The following is a 22049-nucleotide window of genomic DNA, read 5'->3' as shown; positions in this document are numbered from 1 at the left end:
AGTAACTATGCATTGTTATGGTATGCATATGAACTTTACATTTTTATCTGAGTTCTTTAAAAGCATTACTAAACACAGTATGCTTTGTTGTCATCGTTGTTGTAATCATTTTGGTAGGACATGCCTTTTGTTTTCCAGAAATGCGCTTCATATAAAAGCATGTCATCTGTAATGTTCTATAATCCTGCTATCACAGTAACTAAATGACACCTAGTTTAATCCACATTGGTGTTTTATTTGACCATAATTGATATTTGTAGACTAGTGAGGTTTTTATATTTTATTTTATAAAAGCTACTTATTTCAGAACAAATAAAATGTTTACCTAATATACTCATACTGCAATAGCTCTCTCTTTTTAAACTTACTACAATATTTTCCCTAAGAAAACTAATATTTCCCTCCCAGACTTTACCCTATGAAAGAGCCAATGTTTCTCTCTATCTCCACATCCCATTATCATATAATAGAACCAGAATGACTCAGTGAGTTACTTCCTTACCCAAAGCACTCCATGACATCACTAATGTCCCAATGGAAACATTAAAGAAAGAGACTTTAAAAGATGCAGCTGCTAAATATTTAATCCTGACTAATAGCTTCACTAAGGCAAAACAATTAGCAACTTTATTCGGCAGGGTTCAATTTACATGTCTATTTTTGAAGCTTAGTCTTTGTGAACCTATAACTTATATGTTCATTATAGGGTATGGAGGTAGTGGCCAAACAAGGTTTCTTCTGGAAATGCAAGGCTGTGAAATTCTAAGTGCATGCATGGACCGATACATTTTCATTTTGGAACTTATAATGACCTCAGTCAAATTCAAGCACTTTAATGAATACTAATGATTTATATTAATAACAAAAGCATGAATTGAATCATCATTCATGAACATTCTTATCCTTCTTTCCTAATTTACACTCATTGATGATTTGGTTTTTACAGATGTTTTATTGTCCTAATGTCTTGTGATTGACATTATTCTCTAACACAACAAATGATTTATTTTCTTTATCACTTATATTCTTAACATTTTTGGTAAACATGTTATTCTAATACTGATATATACAAAAATAGAATGATATAGAATGTTTTTTAAGCATTTTCTTTTTTCTTTTTTTTTTTTTTTTTTTTTTTTTTTTTTCCTGTGGTGCTGGGGATTGAACCCAGGGCCTTGTGCAAGTAAGGCAAGCATTCTACCAACTGAGCCATATCCCCAGCCCAACTTTTTTTTTTTTTCAATAGAACTGTTAGAAGTATCTACTGAAATGACAGTGCCATGCTACTTTAAGCTCTATCTCCTAGACCCCTAAGTATGGACAAGCAATTATATGTAGAAAGATGACATGTACAGAGAGGTTTTCTCATGGCTTTTATTCTCCTGGCATCCCAACTATTATTATAAATGTGTAGGAACCTGGAGATGATGGCATATGCACAGTTCTATCCATCTAAGAAAAAATTTGCTCAGGGTGTCTGCTATGACCCTGGAGAGGTAAGGTTTCTCCCTTATATTTTCCTGGAAATAATTTCTTGAGTGACCATTCCTATCTGTAATCAAAGGATTTTTCCTACTGACTTCCAAAGAGTATGATGTGGCTGAATGAAGGGAATGCTGGCCAGGAATGAGGGAAGGAGGGCCGGTGGGAAGGTTTCCACAGTACCAGAGCTCTTGGCTCAGGGTACTGGAGACGAGGCAGGCCAGGACCTAGAAGCATGCAGTCTGCAGGGTGAGCTCCATCCTGAAGGAATCCTGTCCTGGGCACCAGATGACTCATGCCCAGGACAACCTACTCGGTGAGGGCCAACTCATGGACTCAGAATCACACACTGCTCAAATAAAACTCTGCTTTTCAAAGTAGCCAGAAATATTTTAAAGAATTATTTCTCTTGGAAGAAATAAACACTAAATTATGTGATTTATTTTTCTTTCTCAATAAAATACAGATTTTTGGAAGGAGCATTCTTCTGATCCTCTTGACCAACAGATGAAATTTCATTTTACTAAGAAACTTAGAAAACGTAGGTTTAAATTTAAGTTGTAGGGACAAAAATACAATGATTCATTTTCATGTATTTGGGACAGATAGCTGAAAGCTCTGCTATACATAAGAAAACATAATATATTTGAATTATATTCACTGTCAAGGGAGTGTTGTTTCAAAGTTTCATATGTTAAATATGAGTTTAATTTGAGCATTTCCATTTTTCCAATTTAGGCTGAGACAAGTGCTCTTATGACAACTTATGTTAATGAAGCTAAATCCCAAAGAGTTTATTCAATGAACCGAGAAGTAGTGAACTTCTCCATGAGGGAGATGATGTCATAAGTGACATTGATTACTATTGCTTTCTCTAATGTCTGGAATTTTACTGGTTACTTTTCTAAGTGCATAATAATTTTTAGCATTCCTGAATTATTTATTATACAAGTGTTGACTTCCATAGGTAACTATTATGAGATATGGCACAGAATTTCATAGCAGTACTCTGAAATCACATTTGAAATTGATACATAAATGCTGATTTACATGACTTCTAATACATTATCTCTTGTTGCCTCTGAACACTCAGTGTCTGTAAGCAGTATGATACACTCAGAAGCCATATAAGGAGTGACAGCTGCTTAGTGGAGAGACAGTCTGTTCTAAGACTGATTTTACAATCAAGCTTGTATGTCTTCAAAACCAACTGGATTCTAGATCACGAAGTCACAGTTATATTTGATGCTTTGTGCTTTTGAGCAACTTGACAATAAAAGAAACCCACATGATTTTGCAAAGTGATAAAATAATTTAATGTAAGGAAAACAGTTGCCTTCCAGTAGAAAAGATTTTAATATCTTAAGATGGTTTCAGGGCATACAAAGGGTATTCTAATTTTTGACAAGCAGAGAAAAGGCACATAAATATATCAGTATGCATTTCCTTAATTTTATTTAGCATTCCCCTTTGCTCTGCACCCCACCTTGTAAACGTTGGGATTTTTCATGCAAAGCAAATCTAATAAACTTATTTTGGTGTATAAGAGAGACTCACAATTTCCATTCAGAGAAAAAAAAATTTAGGTCATGGGAAGGGAAACAATTTTCAAGTCTTCTTTTCTACTTTAGTTTCTCTAAAGGAAAAAAACTCTAAAATTCTTGTTTACATGTTCTTCTATGGAATAGTAATTTTCAGCCACTTACAGATTTGGCAGTTAGGCTAAAACCAATGTTCCCTTCCCACCCACCCCCTGCCCCCCAACCCAAAAAAGCCAGCAGCTGATTTTCCTGGAAGCTCAATCTAGTGATGGAGGCTTCCTGTTTCATAAGAGCACTGTGACTCATGACAGCTCCAGCTGGTCCCCGGGTCTTGCTGAGCTTTCATCTCTGCCTTGGTTTCTCTAAGAATCACTCTCCTATTTACTGCCTCTGCCTGTACTGAGAACCTGCACTTGGGAAGCATGGCCTCCCTGCTTGTTCGGGCAGAACTAACAAAAGGAAGACCATTTTGTAGATTTTGACAATTTTAAGATGTCTGGCTGTAGATATTTGAGCTGCAAAACTGAATGCGTGTGTTTGCTTTGCGCTGAAAGTAAAAGCTCCTTCTCCAAAATGTCATTAAAACACCAGGATTTTCTAGTGAACTGTACACTTCCTAAAATATGGATAGTTTATCTTTTGAGAGTTGATAGCTGCTTTTATTTAGTAAAGATCATTTCCTTTGTTCCCTTTCTCTCTGTCACATTATTCAAGGTAATAAATACCCTATGGCAGAAACTGTTCCTAAGGGAAGTCTGTTTAAACCCAATTGGGGAAACGGTGAACTTTATATATTCAAAAGCTCTCTATCATCCAACATTGTGGTGTCTTGGTCGATTCCTGTGAATTATATGTTCTTTATACCTAAAAACGGTACCAGGCAAAAATTGACTTTAGAACATGTCACATTTCATGTATAGGGAAATTTGAGCATTTTCTAAACTTTGATATGTTTTCTAAGTACCAGTCCTAACAGGATATAAATTTTCCCGGGTAGGATCAAAAGATGAAAATGTGCAATTTCACACTTTCTAAGTCCCTTAGTTTGCAGCTTTCTGGTCATTAACCATTTCTTGCTGACCTTTATGCTTTTACCCTGAGAGCAAATGGACAGTGAACTGAGAAGTCCATGATTTCCATGAGTGGAATAAATTAATTAACTGCACACCCAGGAGTGAAGAATTCATGGATCATTGTAGAAGTTCTTCTCTGCAACCAATTGGAATTGGTGCTTCGATAACCAAGTCGTGAACAGCACATTCTACAAATTCAAAGAAAAAAAGCAATATTTGGCTGTGATAATCAGATCACTAGCCAGTTAATAGAGGAATGTGCATTTTTTAGAACTGTATAAAGATGAAAACTAAAAGCAAACAAATGTCATTGAAAGGGACTCCCCCTAAATTAACTGCTTACTACCTCCCTCAACCTTGCTTTCACAAAATTTTGAAAATTATAACAGTAAAATTAAGCATGAAAGATTGATCAAACTCGAAGAAGACCAAGAATGGGAATCTTCCAACCATTTGGGAAAGTAGACTGATCTTGATTCCCATTTTGCAATGCTCATATGAAGCCATTATCTGGGGCAAGGAAACTCACTATACATAATTGAGAATTTTATAAATGGAAACTTTAAAGGTCACCCAATACAAGTCAGTAGTAATTCTGCAATTCTGTACAACCTCATCAAAAATAGGCTTAATATTACATTTTCTAAGCCAGTAGAGTTTGTCAAAATATTTTTAGACTCATTACTTATCCAAAAATTATTATAGAGACCCATAGAGAAAGATAAATGATTAATGATAAAGAAAATTTAGAAATAGATTTGTTAGAATATACCAAAAGGAAAAATTAAAAAATCAAAATTTATTATAACAAAATGTTTTCAAAAATTAATGTCAGTGATAAAATTATATGGAATAAAAATGATGACTGCTGCATGCATTAAATTAAATTAGAAAAGGCTTAATGAATTTAAAATTAAATTATTATTTCAGTTACTATGGCCGAGTAACAAAACCAAGCCTATTCTCCCCAGTGTTTGAGAACTCACTGGAAACCTGAACAGGTAGTGGTATCCAGGGTATGGTATCATCTGGACCTTTTCATTAACATATCTGACTCTTGCCTGGGACACCTGTTGGTGGTTCCTATTAGGACCCTATGTGGAGCCTCTCCAGACAAGTCAGGACTACTTCACAACATGGCAACCTCAGGGAAGCAACTAACCACCAAGAGGCCTCACAGAGAAAATCGAACATCTGTTGACTTCTATAAGCAAAACTGCCCAACTGAGCCCAGTCCAAATTACTAACATGCAGAAATGTGAGTTAATAGACAATCATGGTTCTAGACCATTTTTGAAAGTAGAGGATTGTTACATCAAAAGTTTACTGATTAACAAAACACAGTTGTTAACTCCTGTGGACTCCCTATCCCTCCTTCTCCACAGATTCACTTTCTGCAGTTTCAGTTACCCACACCCCACTGTAGTTTATACCCATTAAATGAAAAATTGCAGAAATTAATAATTCAGAAGTTTTAAATAACTTTTATTACAGTATGCTTTTACAACTGTTCTATTTTATTATTAGTTATTGCTGTTAATCTCTTGCTTGTCTAATTTATAAATTAAACTATCAGACATCTATATAGAAAATATATATATATATGTTTGTATGTATACAGATGTATACATACACACACATATATCATATTACGTTACTGTCATAGTTTCAAGTATCCACTGGAGGTCCTGAAATGTATCTGCTACATAAAAAGAGGGACTACTGCATATAGTTGTTGGTATTTTAAAACCATATTCATTAGGGAACAAGTAGAAGCAGTTTACTTTCACCCAGAAGGGACAGCAAAACATTTCTCAATCTAATTTCAGGGTTGAGTCAACTCTTGTCTCCTCTGCCATGGTCTTCAGAGAATAGATCATCTGGATCCTCCATAGAATTTTACTGGAGTCTTTTACTTTGAACCTGGCAAACAGAAAAGAGTAAGCATGCTAACAGTTTTAGTGAGATACATGTAAGCCAAATCATAGAAGATTGATTTCAAAATAATTTAGGACCTTGTCATATTGGTAAGTTTTTAGAAAGCCAGTGTTCTGGAGTTTTTAAAAGTGACACAATACCCAACACTAGGGAAAAACACACACACACACAATTCTTATCAACCTCTGAAATTTGAAGGCAATATTGCCACACCCACTTACCCAAAGTAGGGTTCAAAGTTAGAGAGTTTTGCCCCAAGTCTAGGGTCTTCCAACTCAGCAGACCATCATTGTTTTAAAACAAAGCTATAACTTCATCTGCTAATACCGCTTTTCCTATTGAAAAATAACTGCCAGATTGGTACTGGATTCTTGTAAAGACTGATCACTTGTCCATAGAATACCAAGAGATACGAAACCTGAGCTGCCCACGTTGAACTGGGAATTATCTGATTCATTGATCTATAAATCTGATCTTATTGAGCCACAATAAAAGAAAAGTTGAAATATATGGTTATATATGGAATCAGTGCTATGGTACAAGTAATTAGCACGAGTAGGTGGCTTAGTCTTCTGTTGTATTGCAGTCACATTTCAACCTACATCAATGGCCTCTTGAGAGTACTCTAACCAGTGAGGGAAAATAGTGACTTTGTTTACAAATATCTTCACAATATTAGGTACCATTAACTTTAAATGGTATACTGCTGACTTACATTCCAAGTGAGAAATAATCTAGAAAGAAAATAGTAAAGGAAAATCCCTTCATATGCCAGTTTTGAGCAGTAAATCTGGATGTCATTTTTGCCTGGGAAGAAAAATGGTCAAAATTTAGTTATACCTATTCATGGACATTTGCTCACTAAACAATGTCTACTGCTGAATAGGCACTTAATAAGTAGACATCCTATAAATGTCAGTCAGCCTCATTCTCCAGTCACCCTTGTGGTTACTCAATGGGCCATATAACAAAATAGCACTGCAGCAGAAAGATACTATGAAGAGCACAATGACACATACTTCTCACCAAAGCTGATTTATATTTTACTACTATCAAATGTGTAACCTGCCAAAAGTGGAGGTCAATACCCTCAGCCCCAAACATCATGTCCTAGAGGAACTAGCCAGTTACCTGATGAGAGCTTGCTAACTTCAAAATTTTATTTCATAGGGGGAGCCACGACATGCTCTTCCTGGAAAGACACCCATTCTGGGTATGGATTTACCTTTGCAACCTACCACGTTTATGCCAGTATCACCACTCCTGAACTATGGAATGCCTCATTGACCATCACGGTGCGCCACACAATCATTGCTTCTGCACAGTAAATAGAGTAAAGAACTGAAGTCCACAGAATTTATTGCTTTTCCCAGATACTTCATTGCCAAGAGACAGCTGATCTGATGAAACAATGGAATAAATTTCTGCAAACTCAGTTACAGTACTATCTAGGAGAAAACACTGAAAAAATGGAGTGCCATCCTACTGGATGCAACATATGCTTTAATTTATCAACAAATATATAAGGCTGTTTCTCTCATAGGCAGGGTACATAGGTTTTGGAGCCAAGGATTCAAAAACAAAAACAAAAAAAAAAAAAAAGGAGTGGCTCCATTCACAATTGGTCTGTTAACACACTTGATGTATTCTGGATTCTCATCTCTGTAATCATGAGCTCTGCTGATTCATAGATCTTAATTCCCAGAGGAAGAAGGCTTACCCAGGATCCCACTGAATTGTAAATTGGGACTGACATTCTGATCTCCCTTGGCCTCATGGTCAGCAAGCTAAAAGAGAAAAAGAAAAGAAAAAAATCTGGGGTAATTAATTCTGCAAAGTAATTCTATTACCAAGGAGAAATTAGGTAGCTAGTGCGCAATCAGATAAAAAAGAAAATTATGACCAGAACCCATTGTGTTCATCTGACCACCTCTAGTACTTCTGGTGTATTAGAAAAATATAATGGAAGACCATAGAAATTGAACTATGGACTGGGAGCTTCAGGATCCTGCTTCGACATAAAGAACACCTGCCTTTTCTGTCCAAATTGACTTTGAACACGTTGAAAATTGAGGGTTCCTGGGCAGGGTTGTGGGAAGAAAGGATTCACCACAAATGCCTGCTAGCCTTCTCTGCATCTGGTGTTTCTCTAGAAGTTGTGTGTATCCTCCATGGTTTCCAGCTTCCTCTGAGAAGGGTTTATTGTGCATGCCGATTCTGCCCTTCACTTTCTTTTCTTCCTCACTCTGAGGATTATGGCTGTTTCCCATTATTGCTGTTATTGCTGGTATCTGAATTAATACCCTCTTTAATGTTTGGCTTTAGGATCTCCCAACATTTTGAAACTACTTCCCTATAGTAAATCTCACCTATTCAACTACCTGGCATGGGTTCTATTTTCCTTTCCAGAACTTTACTGACAGAGATTAGAAGTAGGAGAGTCCTTGTGTGCCTTAATCAAAAAACCTGCTTGCAATTGGCATTGTGTAACTGCCTGACTCAGTAGAAAACGTATTTTTGCCTAGTTTTTAAATGATCTTTTTGTGTTTTCTGGATATATAGAGGATCCTAGAGGGGCAGAAAGATGAGTGGGAGGAATTAGAAATCAAAACGTAGCCTCCAACCTCTCACATTGAGCAGCCTTTAGAAAGAATACCTATGAAGACTCTGCAGTGACACAGAAAAATACTGAAGATATAATGTTCAGTGCAATTAAAAAGGAGTCAAACTTTAAACCAAAATAATTCCTACTTAAGAAGTGGGGATACTTAAATAACATCCCTATATAGAGAGTGAACCTAAATGTATGTATACAAAAATATCATAGTGATAGAATTATGGATATTATTTAGTACTTGATGACTTTTGAATTTCTTTTTGTGATTGTATTATTTTTCTAAAATATTAATTTCAAAATGCAATGATAGGTGCTCTCAGCTTTAAATAATACATATCTTCAGAATGAGTTTTGCTCTGCCATTTTAATTTTCTTTAAAAATATCATGTACAGGATTATTTAAGCCATACTATTCAAAAACTTTGCGTTTACAATATTCCATTATCACATAATTCAAGTAAGTTGTACTCAAAATTTTAAAATATTGTTTAACTTGTGTCATTAATGACATAGATTTTAAGAATTTTATTCCAGTAATAAAAACCAGTTATACCAATTACCTTCTGAAGTATAGTCAAGTCTGCATAGGTTTTAGCCATAGAAATTAAGGCCCACTAAGAGTTTTTTAAAAATACACTTTTACACTGATGTTTTAATAAAAGAGTTAAATTCATAACTGAGAATTTAGAAGAGTCAATACAATACCCTTTATCAAATATGATTTAAAAAGAAACAATTACCTGTAGCTTAAAGAATGACATTTTTCCTCAATTACCTATATCTTTGAGTTTATAATTTTATAAAAATTATAGTATATAACTTCATTTATTTCAAAAAAATTAAATAGAAATTTCATGATGTACTTTGAGAAGTGTAGTGTTAATTAGAACATTATGAAGTAGTTATTCTGATATTTTATGTATGTTTTCTGAATGTGTATTCTTGGTAAAGAAAGCATAATGATTTACTTTAGGTAGTATTTTTTTCCAAATATTTAAAAAATACATATTAGTACAATCATGAAATGATAAGTGGTGGAAACAAGACCTAACAACATGATATTTGTTCCATTCAGTAGGGTACAGAATAATCTAAGAGTCATGACAGTTCTTTTCTCTACCCCATCTCCAAGTAAGAATTCTAACTCTTGCAAAACTGTTCTTCAAAAATAAGGAGAAATTAAGGCATTTCTAGGTTAACTGAAGCTGAGGCAATTTGTTACCACCTGACCTGCATCCAGGCAGTCCTGCAGGGTGAAATGAAAGGACTGTCTCACAAGTCAAAGAAATAAAGATCTCAATAAAGGTACATGCGTGAGCAATTATAAAACTAGTATATTTGTAACAATAGTTTATAACTCCACTTTTTGTTTTCTACATGATATGAGGCTAATATATTTTTAAAAAACAATTATTAACCTAAAAGTTAATACATTATAACTTTGGTTTGTAACTCCAAAACCCAAACCACTCATACATTTAAAAATGTTTGGTTTCTATTTTGGGACACTCAGTGTATGAAGATGTAATCTTGTGACATGAGCAACTGAAAAGTGTTAGAGTCAGAACTTTGAAAGTGCCAAGTTCTTATAAGTCACTGAAGTTTATCTGGTATAAATTCAAATTAGATGATTATAACTTTAGGAAGTTGATTGAAGCTTCAAGGAAGCCACAAAGAAAATAGCTATGGAAAACATACAAAATGAAATGGGAAATCTAAAGTTTTTGCCATACACACAAAAAAGGCATTACTTCAGGGAAAAAAGAAAAAGACACACATAAAGCTATAAAGAACAAATAATGAAATGACAGAAGCCCTGTTTTATCAGTAACTACTTCCACTGTAAATGGTTTGAACTCTCCAATTAAAAGACTAAGATTGGCAGAATAGATAAAATAAGAAAAGCATGATCTATTTACCATTTTTAAGACTCAGTTTAGTTCCAATGACAAATATAGATTGAAAGTGAAAGATTTCCAAAAGTTGTTCTGTGCAAAAGGAACCAAGGGTGCCAAACTAATATCCAGCAAAATGTATTTTAAATAATAAAAAAGCTTATAATGGACAGAAAAGGACATTACATATCAGTGAAATTTTCATTATAGCAACAAAATAACAATTATGAACATTTATACTTTTCATGAGTATACAAAAATAAATGTAGCAAAAAACTGAGAAAACTAAAGGGAATAAATTCTATATGAATAGATGTAAAATTCAATAATGTGTAAAAAAACCAAATAGAAAGTGACTGAGAAAACAAAGGATTTAACACCATTAGCTAAGTAGATTTAGTACACATATATATAACATTCTATCAGAATATACATTTTCCCACTCCTATTTATCCTAAGAATTAAAGTCATGCTACAGTGATACATGCATACCCATGTTTATAGCAGCGCAATTCACAAAGCCATACTATTGAATCAGCCTAGGTGTCCATCCGTGGATGAATGGATAAAGAAAATGTGGTGTATATACAATAGACTTTTATTCAACTATAAAGAAAAATGAAATTATGTCATTTCCCAGAAAATGGGTGAAGCTAGAGACCGTTATGCTAAGCAAAATAAGCAAAACTGAGTAGGTCAAGAGTTGTATGTTTTCTCTGATCTGTGGAAGCAAGACAGGAAAAAGAAAAAGAAGAGAGGGTGTCTCATGAAAATCCCAGGGAGGTCAGTGGAGGAAAAGACCAGGAGGTGGACGGCAGGGAGGGAGCAGGAGGAGCTGGGTAGTGATATTGGCCAAATTATATTGTTAGATCATGTGCCTGCACAAATATGTAACAAATCCCATTTCAACTATAATGCACCAATAAAATAAGTGGAAAGGGAGTGTTACAGTTTCCATATTAGGTACTCCTAAAAGCTCATGTGTGAGACAATGTAAGAAGGTCTAGAGATGAAATTACTGGGTTATGAGAACTTTGACCTAATCAATGTGTTAATCTCTGATAGTGATGACCTGGAAGGTAACTGTAGGCAGGTAGGGTATGCCTGGAGGAGGTTGGTGTGAAGGTGTGGCTTTGGGGTAACTATTTTATCCTTATGAGCAGAGCTTTCTGTTTCCTGGTGCCATGGTTCCAGCTACTTTCCTAAACCACACTTTTATACCATTATGTTCTGCCTCATACCCGACCCTGAGGAACTGAGTCAGTCATCTATGAACTGACACCTCTGAAACCTTGATTCCCAAAACAAACTTTTTCCTCCTTAAAATTGTTCTTGTCAGATCTTTTGGTCACAGCAGTAAGAAAGCTGACTAAAACAGGGAGAAAAAGCAAAAAGAGTATACAATTTTTTTTTTCTCCAGTGTAAATGGGACATTTTCCAGAACAGACCATACACTAAGCCACAAATTAAAATGCAATCAATTATCTTCTCTTACTGTAACAGGATGAAGTTAGAAATCAATAACTGAAGTAAAAGTGGAAAATTCAAAAATCTGTTGAAATTAAGTGACATCCTTTTAAATAATAACCAGATCAAAAAAGAAATCACAAGACAAATTAGAAAGTACTTAGAGAGTAAGGAGAATATACATGACATACCAAAGTTTATGACAAAACTTTTGGTGGGGAAATACATAGATATAAACACTTCAAAAATACCTTGAATTAACAACCTAACTTCATAACTTATGGAAGAAGAGAGATAATAACAAATTAAATCCAAAGTTAGCAGAACGAAGAAAATAATAAAGATTAGAGCCACAAGTAAACACAATTGAAAATAGAAAAACAATACAGAAAATCAATTAGAAAAAAATTGGTTCCTCATACAAATCAACTAAATTGACAAATTTTTAGCTTGGTGGACTAGGAAAACAAGAAGATTCAAATTATTGCAATAGTGGAGATAATACTTCTGAGTCTATGGAAATAATTATGATAGTAAGAGAATACCATCAACAATTAAGCACCAACAAATTTCATAATTTTAATAGGATAAACAAATTCCTAGAAAACAAAACCTATCAAACTTAAATCATAAACAACAAATCTTTATAAACCTATAGCTAGTGAGGAGATTAAATCAGCAATCAAAAATTTCCCCAAAAGGAAAACAACAAAAAATATTCTGAACCCAATTGCTCCATTGAGGAATTCTGTGAAGCACTTGAAGAACAATTAACAACAATCCTTTTAGAATTTACCCAAAAAATTACAGAGGAGGAACACTTTCTAACTCTTTCTATTAGTACAACATTACCATGATCTGAAGTCAGACATAGAGACACACAAAAAAAGAGAAAATTACAGATAAGTATCCATTATGAATATCAGTACAAAATTTGTTGAAATACTAGCAGACTGAATTCATCAGCATATTAAATAGATTATACACCATTATCAAGTGGGATTTATTCCTGTAATGCAAGAATGTCTCAACATATGAAAATTGATTAATGTAATCCATCACCTTAACAGATTGAAGGGAAAATACATAATCATCTCAACTGATAACATAAAGAAGTTTTAGACAAAACCCTTTCATGATAAAACCCTAATAAAGTAGGTATACAACATAATATGTCACCAATAGCAAACATACTCAATGACAAAGGACTGAAAATCTTTCCTGTAACATCAGGGATAAGCCATGGATACATCCTTTCATAATTTTTATTAAACATAGTACTGGCAGTCCTAGACACAGCAATTAGGCGAGAAAAATAATTAAAATACATCTAAACTAGAAAGGAAGAAAAAAATACCTGTTCATGGATGAAGCTATCTTATATGTAGAAAAACCCTAAAATTCCATACACAACAAAATATTAGAAATAATAAATGAGCACAGTAAGTTAGCAGAATTCAGTCAACACACAAAGATCAGCTGCATTCTTATACATTAAAAACAAGTCTAAACACATGCAGTCTAAAACATAAAATATGAAAACAATTCAACTTACAGTAGTATTAATCAAAATGAAAGATTAAAGGATTAACAAAGGGATAAAAGACTTGTAAAATAAAAACTATAAAACATTGGCAAATAGAATCAAGGAAAACATAACTAAATGGAAACACATCCAATGCTCATGGGTTGGAAGTCAATATTTCAAGTTGTCAATACTGATATACAGATCCAATGCAATGATATACAAATACCAAAGACAGTTTTATAAAAATATGAGCCTAAAATTTATATGGAATTAACATGCATTTCAAAATGCATTGAAAAAAATCTCAAACTTCTCGATTTCAATAAACAAAGTCCTGAGTTCAATCCCCAGCACCAAAATTAAAAGGTCCTACAAAACTACAAAAATCAGAACAGTCTGGTACTGGCATCAAAACAGACATATAAACCAATGGAATAGAAAAGTAATGTCCAGAAATAAACCCTCACATACATGGTCAAATGATTTTTGACATGGGTGCCAAAACCAATACATGGAAAAAGTATTATCTTTTCAACAAATGCTGGTAGGAAATCTAAATTTACACATGCAAAATAATAAAGTTGGACACTTACCTATTATCTTATTTAAAAATTAACTCAAAATGTAACATATAAACTATAGAACTCTCCAAAGGAAACATTGAATCAAAGCTTCATGACATTAGATTTGACAATGATTTCTTGACTGTGACATCAAAGGAATGAACAAACCAAGAACAAATAGAAATTGTGTTTCAGAAAAATTAAAAAGACATTGTACATCAAAACACAATATCAACAAAGTAAAAGACAACTCTCAGAATGGGGGAGAATATTTGCAAATTATATATCTGATAAGGAATTAACATCCAAAATATAGAAAGTACTCTTGAAACTCAACAGCAACAACAACAAAAAAATTGACTCAAGAATGGGGAAATGACTTGAATAGACATTTCTCCAAAGATTCTATACAATGGCCAATAAGCACAGAAAAAGATCTTCAGCACTACAAATCATCAAGGAAATTCACATCAAAACTATAATGAGCTATTACCTCAATTGTATTAGAATGGTAATCATAAGATAATAGAAAATAACGAGTATTGGGCTGGGTATGTAACTCAGGGGTTAAACACTCCTGAGTTCAATCCCCAGTACCAAATAAGAAAAGAAAAGAAAAAACAAGTGTTAATGGAGATATAGAGAAATCAAAACTTCTGTGGCATTGTTGGTACAAATGTAAAATGGTACAGCTGCTACTGAAAACATTATGACAGGTTTTCAAAAGTCAATAATGGAATTATCATGTGGCTCACAAATTCTACTTCTGCCCACAAGAATTGAAAGTAGTCTCAAAGAGACATCTGTATAAGTTTGGTCCTAGCAGTAATATTAGCAACAGTTAAAACATTTAAGCAAATCAAGTATATATCAAGAAATGAATGTTGTTTTAGTTAGGTATTTCATTGCTGTGACTAAAGAACCCGACCAGTACAATTGTAGAGGAGAAACAGTTTATTTAAGGGCTCAGTTTCACAGGTCTTAGGTCCATAAAAGGCTGACTCCATTTCTTGGGGTTCCAGGTGAGGCAGGACATCATGGCAGTAGAATGTGGCAGAGGGAAGCAGCTCATATGGTGATCAGGAAGCAGAGAGAGAGTCCACTCTGCCAGATACAAATATATATACCCCATAGCCACGCCCCAATTCCCACCTCCTCCAGTCACACCCTACCACTTCAGTTATCACTCAGTTAATCCATATCAGAGCTTTAAATCACTGATTGGGTTCAGACTCCCACAACCCAATCATCTCTCCTCTGAACCTTCTTGCATTGTCTGACACATGAACTTTTGGGGGACACCTCATATCCAAACGATAACAAATGTATATGCAAAATGAGGTATGTACCTACCTGCATACACACAATGGATTATTCAACCTTGGAAAAGACAAATATCCCAACATACTATAATATAGATGAATCCTGAGAGCAAGTGAAGTGACATAAACCCATGACAAAAAGACAAATAATGCATGATTCCTCTTACATGAAATGCTTAGAGTAGTACAAATCACACAGACTGGAAATAGGGGTGGGTGGAGGGGATGAATAGAGAGTTTATTCTTTAAGTGGTATAGACTTCAGGTTTTACAAGATGAATAGTAGTATAGTGATTGACAGTGGGGATGGTTATGCAACAGAATGAATTATTGAATGCCATTGAACCATACACTTAAAAATAATTAAGAAGATAAATTCTATGTTATGTTCGTTTACCACAATAAAAAGTTCAGAAAATATTCAGTCTCTTGAACTTTGTATTAGTCAGGGTTGCCTGCTTATGAAATATATTTGTATATTATTTTCCCTGTTCATGGATAATCGACTATTTTCAAATAAAATTTTAAGAAACAAAATATAATTCAAATTGAAAGTATATATTCAGTGCTTCATGTAAGTGAATTAATAGTCTGCTATCAATTGCTACATAACAAACACTCTGAGTACAACAGCAACTGTTGGTCAGAAGTTCAGGTGAGGTCCATTGGAGAAAGCCTTTCCCTGATCCATGATATCTGAAACAAAAATTGGAAGGGCAGCTCTATTCAGGTCACTCCAATCTCATGATGAAAGGAAAAAGTAAGAAACCTGGTCAAGGCATGTTATGATTCATAAACCTACTCAGTGTTGTTCACGTGTCATTGGACAATCAAGTCACCTGATCAAATCCATCTTTAATGGGGAGGGAATGTATGCTCTCTCTTGGCAACACTGAAAGTCACACGGTGGTGGGCAGAATTGTAGAACACTTTGGGTGGGATATTGGGGTAGAGTAGAAGGCAATAATAGATTCCATTATGCTAATTCTTGTACTTTGATAAAATCTCAGAGAATTCTTAAGACCACATAGCTCTGAGGTCTACTGTTCTAAGCTTGAACTCCAAACAAACTCAGAGCATCACAGATTATATTTTTACAAAGCATTTTCTTTTGAGCCAACTCAATTTGATATCCAAATGATATCCATAACTTTATGACTATGCCTTTGCCAATAAAAACAAATAACATACAAATGATAAATCTTTCAGAACAGGAAACGATGACATGCCAATTTCTGCACTCACCTTCCAGATCAAACTGACAATTACCAACAGCTGTCTCGGAGCGCTACAGGTTTTCAGAGGAAATTTCTTTTGTATGCATGCACATGTTTAAGCAAATATTTATTTGCCACCCTTTATTTTAATTTCAGCCACTTATTCTCAACAAGCAGTTGTTTCAAGTGAAAGGCAGAAGGGCTGCAGGAATGAAGCGTGTCAGACTCTGAGAGTATAACAATGAAAATGCAAAGTATTCTCAGCATTGAGTAATGACAATCTAATGAAAGATACTGATGATGAGGTTGTCCACAATATTGTTTGGTTATCATTAACAAATCACATTATCTTCCCCTTCTCTCTATAGCAATCAGTCTTCTAAAGCAAACTACATGGCAAAATTCTTTTGACAGAAGGCAATTCCGTTTCTCCATTTCCTCCTTAACTTCATAATGAAATCCTAATGAATACTAAAGGTTTCTGAGAGTCGTACAATAATCATCTATTGTATTACTGATTGAAAAGAACTTGCTGCATATTCACAGAGATATAAAGGACCTGATTTTCAAACAAATAGTTTTGATAGGCATATTCAGAACAAATCTAAATTGTATTTAATTATGCTACTGTGCAGGGCTCTTATAACAGTTTTTCACATGTCAAGTTAATATCTTTAATATCTTTAAGAACTATTCTAATATGTAGAGTGCATTTCCTGATTAGCTACATCCATTTTAACACCATTTCTACACATCAGTACTCTGGGAATAATGGCATAATAGTAGTCGAGGAAGTCAAAATATTGTCCTAAATAAAACCTTTAGGGATAACATTTTGGAACATGTATGCCTATGGGAGTGGAGGCTTTCTAGCATTAATTTGATGGCCTTTCTAAAAAATGAAAATATTTTGTTTCCATGTACTCTGAATTGCCTACAGGTTTAAAACTCAGTTTGCAAAGGAAACATATACATATTATAAAAAATATGCTGTTTCAAGTGTGTTTGTTGTGGCATCCCCAACCTAATGAATGATTTCCTGTAGTCAAGAGCTCCAGGCCCCTAACCTGAACACAGCTATATATATCTCATCCTTTGTGCTCACTGTACCTTTACGGCATTAATAGAGAAAAATATGAATGTATCCATGAAGTTTTTTACCCAGAAGACAAAGCAGAAGTGATTTTTGAAAATTAGATTTCAAAATAAACTCAGTGGGAAATTATTATCACATAGAAAAATCTTGCCCTTATTATATTCTAAGACTTTATAGTTTAGTAGGATCAACATACAATTTCCTCGAATTTTCACCTTTTGATATTATTTCCATTTTTTATTAGTCCTTCTTTAATGCATCTTTTTTGCTCAATTAAATGTATTTCTGATTCCTCTCCATCCAGGTATTAGAAGGCTGCCTTTTCCCCCAAATAATCGCAATACTTAACAAGTTGGTGAAATAACAAAACAGGACAGTTGACCCAACAATCTGTGAATTGGACTACTCGGCATTTCACCTCTACCAGGTTACATTAGAGTTTGACTAATAAAGATATTCAAGATATTTTAACTTGATATTGTGATTAATGTACTACATTTTATCCAGTTTAATTTTCCAAATGAATTGCATACTTTCTGTGATTATCCTGATTTAATTCCACAATTGACAAATCCTTAGGTCAAGTCATAGAGTCTATGTAGGAAAAAAATACCATAAATTTCTTTCTAAAACCATTTCCTCAAAATTGTATGCTTTTGCAGGATGTAAAAATAGCACCCAGGAAGAAATATTGTAAGAAAATTTTTAATCATAGAAATAATTATGCCCTGAATAATTATTAAGAACCATCTCAAAGTGAGCCATCTTAAGTTGGTCTTGGATTTCTGAGGGAATAAAATTCACTATACAAATACATGAATTATCAGATACTCATAAAAAGAGGTTAATCAGCCATAAAATATTGTTTTTAAAAGTGTAACTGAGAACTACAAAACACTGAAGTACAATCAAGGTGATGAGAGTCTAATCTCTTCAGTCAGCACTAGAATATGATTGTAATTAAGAAAGGTGGAACCCAATCAACTGTATTATAAACTGTCATAAGAAAAAGCATGTAGAGTGAAATACATGAAAGATAATTCAGAGATGTGAAAATACAAATGGCTAATGAAAAAAGTTGCATATTCAGCTAGAAATGTAACAAAATAATGAGATGTCATTTTTACCTATCAACTTGTTAAAGATTATAAATAGAATAATATTAAATGCTTTCAAATATTAAACAAAGAATCACATACATTCCTGATGGTAGGTAAATTTTGTCTATTTTGAAGTACAATTAGCAAAAGGGTAGTAATAACTTTCAAATGTACATAAAAATATTTTTAATTTCCCAAAGATTTATAAAATTATCAGTTAATTTATTCATTCTAAGCTTTAATAATAAAATGTTATAAATAACCTAAATATCAAAAACAGGAGACCAATTTCATAACTGATATCATGGTTACTACCAGTCTTTAAATATATTTTTAAAAAGAATATATTAAGTAAGAAAAACAAGTTATAAAACTGTGTACATATTATTCAGTTATGCTTTTTATAAACTTGTACAGAAAAAAATGCTGGTTGGAAATATTGAAAATTAGAGGATGTTGTTTTGATGTTCTGAAATTATAATTGATTTCATTTGTTTTTTGCTACATAACCAACCCAAAATATAGTGACTTAAAAGAGCAATCACATTTACTCACAATTCTCTGGGTCAGCAACTTAGGCAGGATTCAAGTGGGCAATACTTATTTCTAGTTTCACTGTGCATATGCATGCAGCTATAATCAGCTGATAATTTAGGCAAAATTGGTTATTGAACAAAAGCATTCTTTATATATCTGATTATAGGTGCTGGTTGTTCATAGGTTATGGTTGTCATCTGCTCAGGGTAACAGAACTAACTGGAAAACATGTTTCCAGCAGGTTGATTTGGACTTAAATACATGGTGGTAGTTGCAAACTTTTCATTATCAATAAGTATAAATAGTAATCTGTCACCTTTTAAGTTTCTTCTTGTATATATTTGCTATTGCCTCATTGTCTAAAGCACAGGTTCAAGCCCAGAGTTATATGTAAAGACACTAAGGACATAGATTAAGGGAGGAACAACAAAATTTGGGACCAATCTTTAATTATCTTCTATCCAACTCCATGTAAACAATTTATTTATACTGTTCCTGTCGATAGATATTGAGATTGTTTCTTGAACTCGTTTTTTATGAGCAATGTTATTATGCATGCCTCTTGTTCATAGGTGCCAGAGGTTCTCTGAGATACATATAACCATGAGTGTAATTGCTGGGGAAGTATGTCCACACAATGGTCAATTGTAAGGGATGGTGTCATTTTTTTCTTATTAAGATTGTTCTAATTATATTCTCAGTGACAGTGTGAAGGACAGATAATTGAAATACATCATCACTAAGATCTATGTAGTTTTCTTTAAAGATCGCTTTATCTTTATGATTGAAAAATAATAGTTCTTTTACAAAGTAACAAAAATAATTTGAGTAAAATAAGGAATGTAGTACATGTAGTACATGAAATTTAGAGAATATGAATGCTTAGTATTTTATTTATTCATTCATTAACATGTATGAAGTATTTTACAGGGCACAATGTTAAGGGCTGAAGTTTTCTTTTTTTAAAGGACATTATCACTGCCTTAAATTCTTGTAATTTATTACGGAATTTAAATGAATCAAAAATTAATAGCAGCAACTAACACATAGAACTCTCTATGTGCCAGATGTTGTTCCAAGTACTTGACATATTAACTCAACTAATCTTCATCATAGTTCTATAACAAGGATATTATTCTCATCCCCCTTTTACAGGTAAGGAAATTAAGGCAGATGTTAAGTACACTTCAGAGTCGGTCATCTAGTAAATGGGGGAGCCAGAACTCAAACCCAAGCAGTCTGGTTCCTGAAATCTTAAACCTCCCTCTTTCTTTAAATCTGCTAAACACTCAAGGACTAGTGAAATAAACAACAAAGGTCAATAAAACCCACTAGATTAACATATGTGTTTACATATATATCGTATCATATATACTGCATATTAATTGCTACATAAGCTATATTACATATTGTTACAAATACATTTATATACACATGTATACTTATATATACAGTGAAAATTTATCATTCTGTTTGTTGTCATTCATTTATCCTAACAGCAGCAATATTTATTTTGAAAATGTAACAGTAAATTTGGATGCCCTGCCAAAGGATTACCTGCAGGGGACTTCTTTTTACCATCAAAGGATGATCCAAGAATCCTTTGAGTGGCATCCTAAGTGTCATGAGCTTGGATACCATGATGAGCAACTTGCTGTCCAGGGCAATCACACCTTGTGAAAACACTACTCACTATAGCCAAACATTCTTTGTTTATTATAATGAGGTGAATACAACATATTATTATTTTTTTATTGTAAACAAATGGGATACATGTTGTTTCTCTGTTTGTACATAGAGTAAAGTCATACCATTTGTGTAATCATAAATTTACATAGGGTAATGTTGGTTGATTCATTCTGTTATTTTTCCCTTCCCCCCCACCCCTCCCATCCCTCTTTTCCCTCTATACAGTCCTTCCTTCCCCCATTCTTGCCCCCCTCCCTAACCCTAACTCTAACCCTAAAACTAACCCCTCCCACCCCCCCCATTATGTATCATCATCCACTTATCAGCGAGATCATTCTTCCTTGGTTTTTTGAGATTGGCTTATCTCACTTAGCATGATATTCTCCAATTTCATCCATTTGCCTGCAAATGCCATAATTTTATCATTCTTTATGGTTGAGTAATATTCCATTGTATATATATGCCACAGTTTCTTTATCCATTCATCAACTGAAGGGCATCTAGGTTGGTTCCACAATCTGGCTATGGTGAATTGAGCAGCAATGAACATTGATGTGGCTGTATCTTTGTAGTATGCTGATTGTAAGTCCTTTGGGTATAGGCCAAGGAGTGGGATAGCTGGATCAAATGGTAGTTCCATTCCAAGTTTTCTAAGGAATCTCCATACTGCTTTCCAGAGTGGCTGCACTAATTTGCAACCCCACCAGCAATGTATGAGTGTACCTTTTTCCCCACATCCTCGCCAACAACTGTTGTTGCTTGTATTCTTGATAATCGCCATTCTAATTGGGGTGAGATGGAATCTTAGGGTGGTTTTGATTTGCATTTCTCTTATTACTAGAGATGTTGAACATTTTTCCATACGTTTGTTGATTGTTCGTAGGTCTTCTTCTGTGAAGTGTCTGTTCATTTCCTTAGACCATTTGTCGATTGGGTTATTTGTAGTATGGGGTTGAGTTTTTGTGTTCTTTATAGATTCTGGAG

This window comes from Sciurus carolinensis, chromosome 4, assembly GCF_902686445.1.
Source record: "Sciurus carolinensis chromosome 4, mSciCar1.2, whole genome shotgun sequence".
In the NCBI taxonomy this organism is placed as follows: domain Eukaryota; kingdom Metazoa; phylum Chordata; class Mammalia; order Rodentia; family Sciuridae; genus Sciurus; species Sciurus carolinensis.
This window is presented reverse-complemented; position numbering follows the sequence as displayed.